The following is a 14,696-nucleotide window of genomic DNA, read 5'->3' as shown; positions in this document are numbered from 1 at the left end:
ATGAGCCTTTTCAGGCTTAACTGCTCTCTTGACAGTAACCGGTCAAGCTCCTCGTAGACGGGCCATGTACAATGAGCCCTCCTGGCTGATTGCTGGCCTTCCTGTACAGGAGCTGCTTCATGTATTCCTGGCCCTGGGATGGAGTCTGCTCAATGTCCACCTGTTCCAGCCTCTGTGAAATTTCCTGGGAGAGGGGAATGACCCTGCTGTTCCGCCAAAATCATGGAGGACCGAGAACTTGACTCAGGTATGCTCAGTGGGCCAAGAAGCTGCTCTTGGAGCTGGATCCGTTGTTCTCTGTAAAGAGTTGTGCTGTGGGCCGTGCAGTGTGCTGCTAGCAGGACACAGGGGGACAGGGACCTAGACACTACAAAGCTCCGGAAGAAAAGGGTTCAGTGCATTGTGGGAACAGGGGTGCAGGACTATTGGAACTCAAGACCAGGTATGCCCCCCCCCATTCCCCGTTCATACTTCAAACTGGCACGAGCATGGGGCTGGGCCACAGCTAAGGCATATCCTTACCCACCCCTCAGACATGCTAGCTTATTCACCTGCTGCTCACCTTTAGACATGCTTCCGGGGTTTAAGTGCAGACAATGGGGGGCTGTGGCATGAACTCATACATGGACATGTGTATAGGTGCTAGTGTAGATGTACCATCTGGGTGCCTGTGGGTCTTATATGACCAACCCTTAAATATGTACTTTCATAACTGCCTTTTGGTAAATTTTATGTGTTTTAACAAATTGTCCAGATATATTCTGCATTCAGATGTTCCGTTAAAATGTCATGATGACCGCTTGGAGAGACCACTTCAGACAGTGAGGTTTAAAAGAAAAAATGTAAAAAACTGGACTTGTAGTAAGAATTTATTAGTCTCCACAATGCTCAAAGTGTGCTAGGCAGAACACATAAAAGGAGGGTCTCTGCCCCAAGCAGCATACAATCTAGGGCCTGATTTTGCAAACACTGCTGAATTGAGAGTTTACTACTATAAGGTATCCAACTGCCTTTGCTGGGGCTCCCATGAAGTAAAGACCACGCCCTGTAATAAGCATTTGCAGGGTGAGGCCTTAATTTTAGGACTGACATAATAACATAAAAAAAAACTAAAACAGCTTTATATGGATCCAGGGGTGGGAGGGAAAGCACGTTTAGGAGGAGCTTTTTCGGTATGAGAATAGGCTCAGTCTTAAGTCTCAGAACTGGGAGTTAGGAGATCTGGGTCCTATTACTGGCTCTGTCAATGACTTCCTGCGTAAGTTGGACAAATCACGTAGACCCTGGCAGTGTTACAGTTCTGATTGTGCTGAACACATTTGCTTTGGGATGCCCACACAAGTTTGTTAGTTTGTAGTGGGGACAGGACAACTAGGCTAAAGTAATATGCTAAGGAGTCATATTAAAATTATAGACTGTGTAAAAGAAAATGAGCAATCTCAGAGAGATCCATCCGCAGAGCTCATAGCAGAAGCAGGGCGGCTGGCGGGGTGGCTAGCGGAGTGGCTGGCAGGGCAGCTAGTGGAGTGGTTGGCAGTGCGGCTGGCAGGGTGGCTGAGAGAGCAGCAGGAGGTGCAGCCAGCATGGCAGTTGGTGGAGTGGTGAATGGTGCAACAGTGACGGCAGGCAGGGCAAGCAAGGTGCTTTCCTCCCCCGGCCCTGTCTCCAGCACGGTGGAAGGTGAGCTCATTCCGATGCATCACTGACCAAAGACAGCAACTGTGAGTGGGGAAGCAAGAAGGGAGAGGCAAAGGACACTGCCCAATGTACTCTGGGGTGGGGGGTCTTGCTCATGGTTTTTTTGTGTTTATGAATCCTGCTTGCGCTGTTTATCCAAACTAGTGCTTAGTTACTTCCTTCCTTTTATTAAAAGGTCTTCTTTCTACACTCAGACTCTGGGCTTCTGAGAGAAGTATTGCCTTTTGGAGGCGCCCAGGGGGTGGTGTGTAATTTCCCAGATGACTGGGTGGGGGCTCAAGGCGGTTCTGTTGGAAAGGAATCCCTAGGTATTGAACCTGGCCCTGATTGCTGCCACCTCCACCTGGTGGAAAGGTAACAGGTACTTTTGAAAATTTTACCCCAATGCTGCATGGGTGTGAGTCTGGGAATGTAATCTCTGAGGCCCAGATCCTCAAAGGTATTTAGGTACCTACCTCCTATTGATCTGAGGCACAGACCCTTACTGTATGGGGCCCCAATTTTGATGGTGACTTTGGACTCTATGGAATACAAATAATAAGAGCAATAACATTAAAAGTTCCAATGAACCCCTGGTGCCTAGAAGTTTATGTGCTAGAGCATGACATTTTATTATACTTACTGTGATCTTGTCCTACATAGCTACAGATGTAATTATTGATCAGATCATCAATGGTCTGAAGCTAGTAATTGCTGAATACCTGCAACTCCCAGCAATGTGAACAGCTGCCCTCTTTATATCAGTATTGATATGCCTGTGGTCTACTAGCAAACACGCTTTTCCAGTTCTTTTTTATGTCCTTATTCCCACCTTATTCCATTTATTTTTACTGAATGAAAATTCACTGCTGCCTTTAGGACCTCTTTGACTCCAAGCACTGTTGACTGGGCAGGCAGAATGCAGAGTGTTTTAAGCTGCCAAAGTTCAGTCTTTATCTTCTGACCAGAACAACTTTTTATACTGGAAAAAAAAATATAGCACCACTTGGGATGTGCATGTAGTGGGGACAAACCCTTTCATATCCTCAGCTATTTATTTATTTACTTACATAAATACTGCTTGATCTCCAGAACCCAACAGCAGGGGCAGTTGGAAAAACTGAATAATCTTAATCTATAAAGTCAAAAAAAGTCAGACTAGCAGGACTTTATATTAAATTTATGGAAAATCCAGGAATGGGTTAGATGTTCCCACAATATCTTGGAGAATATTTAACCCTTAGAACATTGACCAGTTTCTGCGTCGATGGTAACTGAAAATGGATGATTTTAAGGTGTTAGAAGTGAGTTGTGTAAGCAAATCTCAATCTGCTCTTCCTTTTTACTGATGGAAATCCTCCCTGCTCTACATCTGATCCCCCTCCAGGTGCCGGTTCCTGATTCAACAAATGGGTCAGGAATCAGCATCAGGTAAAGGCAGGAAGGTGGCTGGTGGAATCAGAGATGCATCTAGTAAACAGGTGAGGGGGAGAGCAGATAGAAGGAATTTATAGTATGCATGGATGCAAGGGTGTGAGTGTGTTAAAATAGAACCCTTTTAGGAGGTTGTAAGTGGATTAGGCAACCAGGAGGAGGATGAGTCTTCTGGCAGGGTGCGGAGAGAGGTAAGTCACTTTCTCTTAGTGTTATGTTCTACTACAAGATTTATTTATTTATTTATTAAAGTCTTGCCTTGCCAGATTTTTTTAAAATGTGCTAATAAATATCAATGTTCTATCGAAAGCTATTTTGGCCTAATCCAAGTGAAGGAAACAGTCACAGAAGGCAAAACATGTGCCTCTGTTGGTTTAAGAGGAGGAAAGGAACTTGGAGTTCAATCCTTCATTCCCTGCACACTCTAAACTACCACTGAATTTGGTAGGGGTTTGAATGCCTAAGAGATGCAGGGTCGTGCAGGATGCAGCTGTGCCCACACCTCCTACGGAAATTTGAACTGGAAGAGATGTCAGCCTCATTACTGGACTCTTTCAGTCTTTCCAGAGGAGGATTGTATAATAACCCCTAACAGACAACTGAAGAGATATCAAGTGGCTGCCAGAAAGCACTTTGTCACTAAGGTGGCCACTCTGAATAAGGAAGCATCTGGCACATTTGTTCAGACAAAGAAAAATTAGGTCACTTAGGAACCTATTTGATGCTCTTCCAGAAGAATATAATTCTAAAAACTGTGTCCATTGAGAATGGCAAAATTCTCCTCTTCACCAATATTTTCTTCATATTATGATTTTTCTATTGTTCTGAGTAACTGCACTATTTCTGGAATCAGTTTATATGATGCATAGTGTATCATTAAATCATCATCTTTCTCCTGACCATAATAGGATTTTAAAAGCAAAGCGTTTGGTTAAAAGAATTCAGGGTCAACTACTTGGATGCATTATATTGCTGGGTATTTTTAATAAAGACTTTTCAAAAGATGGTACCTACCTTTACATGGAGCGATTTTTTTTTTAAACCCTTTTCTTGTCTTGGTTTGCAGCATTTCCCATCTCTTCCTGAGCGGGAGGCAGAGCACTGAGAATGCTCAATAAAAGGATCCCAAAGGCTGAGGAATACACTCCTCCTGCTCTTGGGCTTTTCTCCTCCAGAGGGAGTAATGGAATAAGGAAACCCACTATTGCTAGACCCTGTAGCATTAGTCTAGTAGGAGCAGAATGTCCTGCCGTTTCTCCCAGAATAGCAGATAGACCCAAGAGCAGGAGCGACTGAGTAAGGATTTGATCCCGCAATGCCCTGAGCTCTCCTGCCAAGCAGTCTCAACTCCCCCTGTCTTCAATGGGTGCTGAGATTGTTCAGCACCTCACAGGATTTGACATTTTCATTTGCTGGAAACATTTCTAATGAGAACTTTTGAGCAGCTCTAATTATCCCCATTTTACAGATGGGGAACAGAGACCGAAAGCTTAGATGACTTGATTAATGCCACAAAGGGAGCCAGTGTCAGAGCTGGGACTAGAATGCAGGAACCTCCTTTGATGACTGTCCATTGCTAGATTGTGTCATCTTTTACACTATTGATCTGCTCTTCTTTGTGTCCAGAGCCTGTATTGGCAGCTCCGTTTCAGGCAGCTGGTGGGGAAGGAACTTGTGATGGGCCTATACCAAAAAGCAACAGTCTGGGTGACCTGTTCCTCGCCATCATGAACTGGTCTCAGTGCTTCCAAAAAATGAGGACTGTGGGTTCTTGGTGTCCCAAAGATCAGCCGTGGCTAGATGGAGACTTGGGACCACGAATGGCCCATGCTCTCAAGAAAAATGTCTGTGGAAGAACTTGCATCTCAAGCAATCTTCTTCTATTTAGTTCATTTTTAAGGCTCTCATCTCAAGGAAATGAGCTAGATGCTTTTTTTTTTTGCTTTTTTTTAAATGAAAGCTGAAATTAATTAGCCTTGATGTTCTCAGCTTCCTAAAATCAGGAGCTGTGACCACAGGCTTCAGACTCTGCAGCCTGTGCTGAGCCAAAGTCTTGCATAATGACATCCAAATTCCTCATTTGTGATGTTTCCTGTTGTCACATGGCGGGGTGCCATCCAGACCGGTGAGGGGTTGTGTCACCACCTGCCCTCCTGCAACCTTGGGTGCCTCACAATGCTTTGCTGCTGAGCTCCCAACCGGGGCCAGTCACAAACAGCATGTAAGGCTGTGTGACTGACAGCTATGGCCCTGGATCTGGTCCAGCAACTCTGACCTCAGCAGCCTGTCAGCAATACACCAGCCACACTCTAGCTTCCAGCAGCCTTGGTTACTACCCGCACATCCCAAAAACATGTGTTCTGCCCTGTCCAGCCCTTCTCTTGATGGTTTAGATATTATAGGTCTGTTGCCCCTGTAAGGGGACAATATACAACAGTTTGCTACTTAATTAGACTTCCCAAACAGTTCAATTTAAACAGTTCTGCAAGTTAAGCAAGTTTAACTACAAAAGGATAGATTTTGTGTACAAGTATAAGGCATTAAAGTCAGAAATGATTACAAGAAAAACAAAGATAACATGCCTAGCAAAGTAGGCTTAGCTCAAGGTAAAATCCTTCCCCCATGTTCTCAGCAATGGGGCTGACCAAATTCTCAGGTCAGAACCCCACCCAAAGTCCAAAGGCTAGTTCCTTTGTCACCTTAGATGAAAGGAAGAGAGGGAGAGAAAGGAAGAGAGATCCCTGGGCTGTGTTTCCCTCCACTGTAATAGTCCAGTCATTCTTTGAAATATATTTTCCTGTGGGTTAGCCCTAGATAAAGTTCCTTCACACTTTGAGGCTGGAGACCTGAAGTTTCATGGTGAAAGAAGTTCCAAGCTGTTGCTTGCTAAAATGCAGATTGATCTGTTCCTGATCCCCTTTGTTGCCAAAGAATGGCCAGTTGACTGTTGATTGTCTATCAACTCTGATGACACCTGGCTAGAGGTGGCAGCTTATCCTTTGTCTTTGAGAAACTGGTGCACCCCCTCTTGCTGTTACAGGAATCCCATTTACTACGAATATGTAAATTGAAGTAAACAAACATTTCTTTGTTTAAGATAGACCTGTTCCCCCTAACATCATCATACAAGGGGAACTCAGAACTTTAAATATAATTTTACTACCCACATTTTGCCCTGATGTTATTGACCAGTAAGTTATTAACTTTCCAATGATACCTCACAAGGCATATTTTGTACAAAATTATTATAATAGGGTGTACAGTGTGAACACGGGTGCACTTGGTCACACCACCAGGCAGGTGTAGCCTAAATTTATGTATTTTGAGATTACATTAATTAATACTGAGTATCAGATATAAAGTATGGGAAGCTGGGAACATCAAAGCTAATTTAAAAAAAGCTCTATCCTCCCAACCACCTCTTATCCCCTGTTCCTATCCAGGCTTTACCACAGCTTCCTCATTCTGTCTCTTGTCCTTCACTGGTGCTCAGTTTGACAATTTCATTTTTATATTTCCCTAACATAAAGTTTTCTCATTATGGCACCGGTATTGAACTTTAAACCTATTCCACACTCAGGCCTACTCTATACTAGGAAAAAGTTTGCTGGTACAGTTGCATTGATTTAGCTATGCTGGAAAACACTCCTAGTGTAGACACAGCTTCTACTGGCAAAAATGTGTTTTTGCTGCTATAGCTTACACCAGTTCCCCAAACAAAATAATGCACTTTTTTGCTGGTATAACTGTGCCTACAGTAGGGCTTTTACCAATATAAACGTGTCATTTAGAAAAAAAAATCACATCTCTAAACTACATTTTTATACCATCAAAAGCTCCTAGTATATATTTGGAATGAGTTGGAATTCTTGTATTATGCAGCATGTTTTTCCTACCCGAATAAACAAATCATGATGAAGGAAACAAAAAAAGAGAAGGAAATTTTATTTTGTAAAAATGATTCTCCTTGCGTGAAACAGACTAATTTTTGGTAGCATGAAAATATTTTGTTGCTTCCTTCTCCTCCCTGCCAGAAACCTAAAACATATACAGATGTCTGTTAATACTAAAGCATTTAAGTTATGTCTACACTACATACCACTGGCAGCGGCTTGGCATGTAGTGTATGTGTAGCTAAATGCCACAGTGAAAAGCAGGCTGCTTCCACACTGTGATGTGTAGCTAAGTGTGTCAGTGAAAGGCTCTGGTAGAGGGGAAGCAGCAGAAAAAGACTTCAGCAGCTCCCTACTGCCAGAACCTGGGGGCAGAAGGATGAGGGAGCTCTGGCTAGGATGGTGAAGGCAGCCATCCTCAAATATAGGTTTCTTCTATGCAATGCAACTTCTTGAAAGAAAGCAAGAATAAAGGTCTTATTTTTCATACCTAAGTAAAGCTTGTTTTGATATCCGATGTACGGTATGTACTCCCTCAACTTTTCTGGGGATGGGATTAATTGCTGAAAAATCCAAGAAATTGAGGCAGAAAACATTTTAGTTTATTTCACTACAAAGTAGATTCAGGTGTAGGTTTGGAGTCCATCTCGCAGTCCCTAAAGTTCAGGGTTGTTTGGATCCATGGTTTTGGTTTCGGCCCACCTCTAATCCCTCCTGGTAACGTCTGTCTCCTGACTTTTTGTGTCTCTTTCCCAGAAATAAGTGAAAGGCAGCTGGGCAGTCTGCCATGCCAAGAGTTTCAGAAGGCATCTGATCTTTCGTTAATTACTTTTTCACTCTCCATCGGCTTTATGTTAAAGACAGTGTAGCTGAGTGTGTACAAGTCATGTAGGCGTCAGTGAAAATGTACTTGTGGGACCCTTTAAACTGTCAGGTTACATTACATAAGCTGAGGAGATCACATTCAAACAATTGTAGAGCTATTTTCTTGCCCGAAAGAGCACACCATGATGCCATTTAGCTGGAACCTGAAGCTATTGGTATCCTGCTGTGGTATCATGTGTGGCAAGCCCATGTGATTGTTCTCCTGAGGCATTTATTACATGCATCTTGTTAACCCTAGTTCAGTCAAAATAATTGCGTTCTCTGCTGCTTGACCTATTTTATCATAATGCAGCCCCTGAACACAGTGCATTTCAGTTGCAATAAACTCGTCAGCTAGAAATCATTTCCTGGCAAAAATAACATGGGAACTTTTCATGGAACTGCAAGACTTTGCAAGTGTAGTTTTATTAACCCAACAATATCAACTCACTAATTTATGCATCTTTCAGAACTGACCTACTAGTTAAACGATACCAGAACAGATTGTAATAAATCCTTGATTGAAATTAATTTTCTTCTTCACCAAACCAATCTTTGCAAAGTCTTTGGAAAAAGGAGTGCACTTGGGATAGCTTTTAAGAACTCTCATACTGTCATGTTAATATCTGACCCTAAAAGGAGTTCCAAAATCATATTTTCATTAAACATGAAACTAGGATTCATTGTTATTTCTAGGATGGTAAGAATAGCCCGTTGTTTCTCTGAGGCTTATGCACGAAGGGCTTGATTCAGGAAAGCACATTTATTTCAAATTACTTAACAAGATACCTAATTTCAGATTATTGGCAAATCAAGTAATTTTGTAAGATACTTAAGCACATGTCTAAGGCTAATATTTAGTCATGAGTATTTTTAATAAAAGCCAGGGACAGGTCCCACAATAACAAAAATTCATGGCCTGTGACCTGTCCATGACTTTTACTATAAATACCTCTGACTTTATATTAGCTGCTCCCGGGGCGCCGATGCTCTGGGGGGCCCTGGAGGCTGATGGCTGGCCCCTGCTCTGGTGGCAGGGGCTGACTGCCCCTGGCCACTCACTGTTCCAAGGTCTCTGCGGACCACTCTCTGATGGCCTCTGGGTCGCCCCGGCAACTGCTGCTCGAGACTGGTAATCCAACAGCAGCTGGCTGCAGGGCTGCCCAAGCGGCTGGCCCCAGGGCTGCTGTAGCAGAGGAAGTCCCGGGTGTTGCGGAAAGTCATGGAATCCATGATTTCTGCAACCTCCGTGACAGACTCACAGCCTTACCTACGTCTAACCTCCATGATTAGTTCCTTTGATTTCACTGGGTCTGCTCACATGCTGGAAGGTAGGCATATGCTTAAATACCTTTCTGAACTGGGACCATATTACATAAACCATTTAGGCCTAAAAAGTCCTTGCTTCAGGCTTTATTATAAGATGACTATGCAGATCCATATACTCAGATGACTTGCACTAATACAATATATAAACACAACTATACGCTGGATACTAGGATTCTACTGAAAAATTTTAAGGCGATACATTTGTTTATTTTAAAAAGAAGAGATTCATCTTCACCTCATTAATATAGTACAGTTTAAAGTCTAGGTTTCCTGGTGCTAGCTTCCTTTTCATTGGTGTAAATTGCAGCCACAATATTGCATCCATAATCATTTGTACCAGCAATTTAGGTCACTTGGACAACTAAAAGGCTGATTTTTGGGGGGGTGTAGTCAGAGATAGACATGTGAAGTGACTTAACCTCTGGGTACGAATGATGGTAGGAGGAAAATTGCACCCAAATGACACCCACAAAAATGGAGGTCCATTAAAGTCTGGGTTCTTGAATGAGTTAGGCTTGACAAATAGCATTATGGAGGTTTCCTAAGTAACATATATATAATGAAACTCGACTTCATTTGTCAGTTTGTCTTTTGTGACTCACTGAAGGTGCTGAACAAATTAATGACGGAGAGGAGGAAGTAGGGGCTAGTAAGAATGGGAGACAAGAAGTCTGACTGAAGCCAGGAACACAGATTCATGAAGAAAAAGAAAAAAAAGGAGGGTTGTTTTCTAAAAAGATCAGTCTTGTCCTCTGCCACATCTAACACACACAGCAGACAAACCAAGATCCCACAGGTTTTGGAAGAATGTATGAATCAGAACTTTTTAGCCAAAAATGAGCTAATAGGGCTCCTTAACCTGATCATAATGATGGGGCTTCAAAGTCCTGATTTATTCAGCTGTCACTTACTGTACATCCCAAATACAAATGAAGACTGGAACTGCAACCTTTAGTTAGGATTTTTTGGCATGGTTTCACGTTAGACTGGGCTTTTAGGGCTTGGTTTTCATCTTTAGTTTGTTACTGCTCCAGGTGGCTAAGGAAGAACCTTTAATGTTATTTCCTAGAGAAGAATGAGTATTGAGAAAATTGGATTTGTGGTGTTTGGACCAAGAGGGGGGCGGGTGTTGTGGTTGGGCATTGGCCAATTTTTTGTTGTGGGGGAGTACTGGTTCCTTTTTTCAAAATAGTGAATGAAGGTGAGAAATATATAACACCAAACTAGACCTTCTACTTGCACTGATATTTCCCCCTAAGAATCATGATTAGCACAGGGCACATGGTATCTCTGTGGGCCAGGAGCCATGCTAGATAGTTTTAGTTGTACAAGGTCCCTGCATCCTATCCTGATTTAGACCTACTTCTGATCCTAGTCCTGGGTTATCAGAGACTGCTAATATGCCAAACCCTATGGCGGTGTTGTGGCGTGCGCAAAGGGGATTTTGTTGAGACAACCAAACTCATTTTCACATGTGAACTGATTGAAATTTACACCTGGGTGTCCCAAAGTGAAAGGCCAAATACTGCGTTTTGCTGCCCCATCATGCCCCCAATCATTGTAGCCCCCAATTTGAATACAAATATCATCAAGTGGCTTTTCCATCCAAAGAAGAGGTGACATTAAGAAAACAATGAATTCATAGTGCTCTGACCTACATATTTCACTCTGACAGACTCAACTACATCTGCTAGATCACTTGGAACAACTGTTATCCTTTAGAAATGAAAAATCATTTCTGTAGGGAATAAGACAGGGAGAAACTATAGTGCTTTGCTCGGGCACAGAACATTTAGACTTGACTGTATTGATTGAATTTTATGATTGAATGCAATCATTGCTGTGTCTATATTTTTCTGTTTCAGTGAAACTATCAGGCAGTGACTTATGCTGTGCATGTAACCTGGAAGAGAATTCAAAGAGGCTGCTGGGGAGTAGCAATCCTAAGATGTTGGCACCTTTTACTATGTAGTACAGGATTCGGAACAGTTTCCTCGCTTTTCCTCTATTGTCATATGTATTTTTCTTCCAATTATATATGCCATCCTCTAAAATATGTAATAGTCAGGAACATAATTATGAATTAAGAGTCTTCTCTCACATGCTATTCCATAATTAAAGAACAGATATAATAGAAATCCTACACTTTCTTGCATCAAGAGCTCAAATTCTTACAGGCTTTACGAGGTCACATGTTTTTCTTTTAATCTACAGATGAAAAAATCTTACAATAGATTAAGAGCAAGGCTGCAGTGTGAACTATTCAGTGAAAGAAGAGGCAATATCATTAGCCACAGAACAAACTTAATTAGCTAACTGCTGTATATTAGTGATGCAGGCAGAAAGGATAGAACTGGAGGAAGGAAAATAAGATTATCCTATTTATTTTTTTAAGAATTTATTAAAGGACTTAAAAAATCTATAAGAAGTGAAAACTTGGAAAAATACTTTGATTTGTAGGTTTTAATTAACCAGATTTGTTTCATTCTATAAACCAGAATATTTTTTTTCTGGACTGATTCATTTTCAGAGGTGTTTGTGATGGAGTATATTTTTATTACTTAAGCTAAACAGGGGAGAAACACCTTTATTAGTAATGACTGCACTAGAAATTAGGATCTGTGGCTACCAACCTGTGGAGACTCAACAGGCAGCTGTGATTGCAGCCTGATTCAGCTACACGAGGTGCTGAATATAGATTACAAATTGAGGGACTTTCATTTTACCACTCGGAGGTGCTTAGGAAAGTAGTTACCGCTGCACTGAACAGAGAAACACCAGCATGTGAGTAACTTCAGGGGAGATCTTTTCCTTGGCTGTTTAGCCAGGGAGCTGAGAATCTGATCTTTCCTGTGCTAACAAATAAAAAATTTTCAGAACATTATCACACTTCATCTCCACGAACACACACACACAATTCCAACAACTGCAGAATATAGCGCTGGGGCTTCGTGTGCTGCACCTGAAAGATTCTGTAAATGTGTCCACTCCAGTCGCAGTAAATGGCCATTGAAACAAATGAGATGGCCCAAATTAAGTCCTGATTCATCAGAAGCATACTTCCCATTTACAACAGATAAGCCAGTACGAAGTAACCTCCGAGCCACTGTAAGGCTCTCCAGCAACATTGGCTTTGTCTTTGCACTCCCAAAACTCTTAGTTCAGGAGGCATTCTGGGGCCATGCAAGGAGCAGGCTAGGGATGGGAGAGGGTATGGATGAGGCTTTCATGTGCTCAGGTTATTCTCCATCTGCTGAAAGGCCATAGAAGCCTCAGCATCTGGGGTACAAGTTAAGACTCTTCTCAGGGATGCTCTGATATGTGTCGGGGGGCTGACTGGCCTCCAGTAGCCGCAGCATAGGGGAGAGGCACCAGCTATCTCCTCTAGGTTCCTGCACTGGGCTTCGTACTCCCATGAGGAGTCCCATTAAAGTCGGTGGGACACTCGTGTCTGAAGTGAAGCACACACAGATGAGTTTGCAGGATGAGAATCTTATTCACTTAAAACAGAAAACTACTGTATTAGAACAGTCTTTAAGGGCATTAGGTAAAGCTGAGCTTATGAAGGTTGATGATGTCTCTTTAAATCTGCTGCAACATTTAATATTCCTCGAGATGTTATGTTTTTCTATCTTTTGATATTTAGACTATTATTGTGCCAACTTTTCTTCTGAGGCATCAGTCATATTTTATGGCTTTTAACTGTACTGTATGTATCTCACAACATACTCTATATTTTGAGATGACTTGCTGAATTTATTTGTGACCAAGGCTGAAATTTTTATGGACATACCAGCTAAACCCAGCTGGCAGAAACTGGGGTAACGTGTAGGTATTCTTCTGCCCTGTGGTTTATTGTCTGCTTAGACCCTTTTCTTATTGATGGCAAGATTAAAATCAGGCAAAAATCTTGGTAAGTGGAGAAAGCAGATGAAGGAAGTTTTTTTTTTTTTCACTCCATCTTTAGCAGGTGTTGTGCGAGGAGACATTGTGGCACATGGTGTGCAGTGATGCCAGACCGCACGAGTCAGAAATTAGAGAAAAACATGAAGAATGCTTTTTAAAAATCCAATGTTTTCCTAAACAACAGACAATTTGTTCTTTCAAAGAAATCTGTCACGTGCAGTTTTCATTTCACTTCTGACCTTGACTCAGTGGCTTATTGAAAGGGGGCAGGCAATTTGATAGCAACACCTCTCTGGATTTTATGGACTGATTTTTGAACCCCCATGTAGCATGAAAGCAGCATAGCCCAGGCAGTAATGCAGTGGCAAAAATTGATGACATCAGTAAAAACAAAAGGAGGATTTAAATTTCCTTTATATGAATAGCAGAAATACATTTTTACTACTGTTACATCTGCAATCTGCACCAGGCACCAAACTCAGCAACCCCAGGATAGAGAAGGGCCACATACTGCCTTCCCTTGGTCCCGGCACTGGGCTCTGTGCTCATATAAGCAGTCCCACGGAAGTTAATGACCTGCAGAGTGAATATAGCTAAGGGAGAGTGCACTGGATTCTATTCTGGCTCATACATCATTAAAAGGATTGGCTACTCATTTCCCCAAGCCAAATGTAGCCCTCACGGGTTTTGTCTACACTCAAGTTTTTGTGAAATTGTCCTTCCACTGGTGGCAGTGCTGGTGTAGCTCCATTGGACCTAGGTATGGTGGGAGCACAAGTGTGGAACAGCCACTGTCATTTTTATCACTGTGTCATCTCACTGCTCAGAGCGGGTCTAGAAAAAATGGTAGTGACAAAGTCCGTGCTCTGCCTATATTCCCACTGTGGCTAGCACTGGTGGTGCTGCACTCATGTGACAGCAATGATGGGAAAACTTGACAAAAGCCTGTGTGTAGACAAGGCTGTTTATACAGATACAACCCCACTGAAAACAGAAGTTAAGACTTTCAAAGCTGACTAGAGGATTTAGCCACATGGTTTAGATGCAACAAATCCTGCATCTTGGCAGGGGGTTAGACTAGATGACCCTTGCGGTCCCTTCTAACCCTATGGGTCTATGACTCCCATTGAAATTATTGGGAATTGTGTGGCTAAGTCCCTCTGTATGCTTTAAAGATCTCAATTGAAGGGTCATACAGGTGTAACAGAGGGAAGAGTTGGGCCTGCACAATCTAGTACTGGCAATGGTACATAGATATACAATTTTAACTTTCAGCTCCCAGGTTGAGTTGGCAGAGCTGGCACTTAGGAATACTATCTTTTTACTTGTAAACTGAGCAGATTTGACGTGGAAGTCATTGAAACACAGGAAACTCTATGATGCAGTTTTTAGAGTCACTTTTCACAGTAGAGCCACACTTTTAGGTAGGTGTTGTGCGGATTAGGTTATACACTACTCTGAAGATGTAAAAAGCACTATAAAAACTGGTTATTGTATCCGTAGCGTGTATACTTATACAGGCCCCTCTTCTATTAGCCAATGCCTGTGTCTCGAAATCAAAATCTAAATGTCACCAGAACTAGCAATGGCCCA

The sequence above is a fragment of the Emydura macquarii genome, unplaced genomic scaffold (assembly GCF_026122565.2).
Source record: "Emydura macquarii macquarii isolate MOO-44397 ecotype Brisbane River unplaced genomic scaffold, CSIRO-AGI_Emac_v2 contig_2531, whole genome shotgun sequence".
In the NCBI taxonomy this organism is placed as follows: domain Eukaryota; kingdom Metazoa; phylum Chordata; order Testudines; family Chelidae; genus Emydura; species Emydura macquarii.
This window is presented reverse-complemented; position numbering follows the sequence as displayed.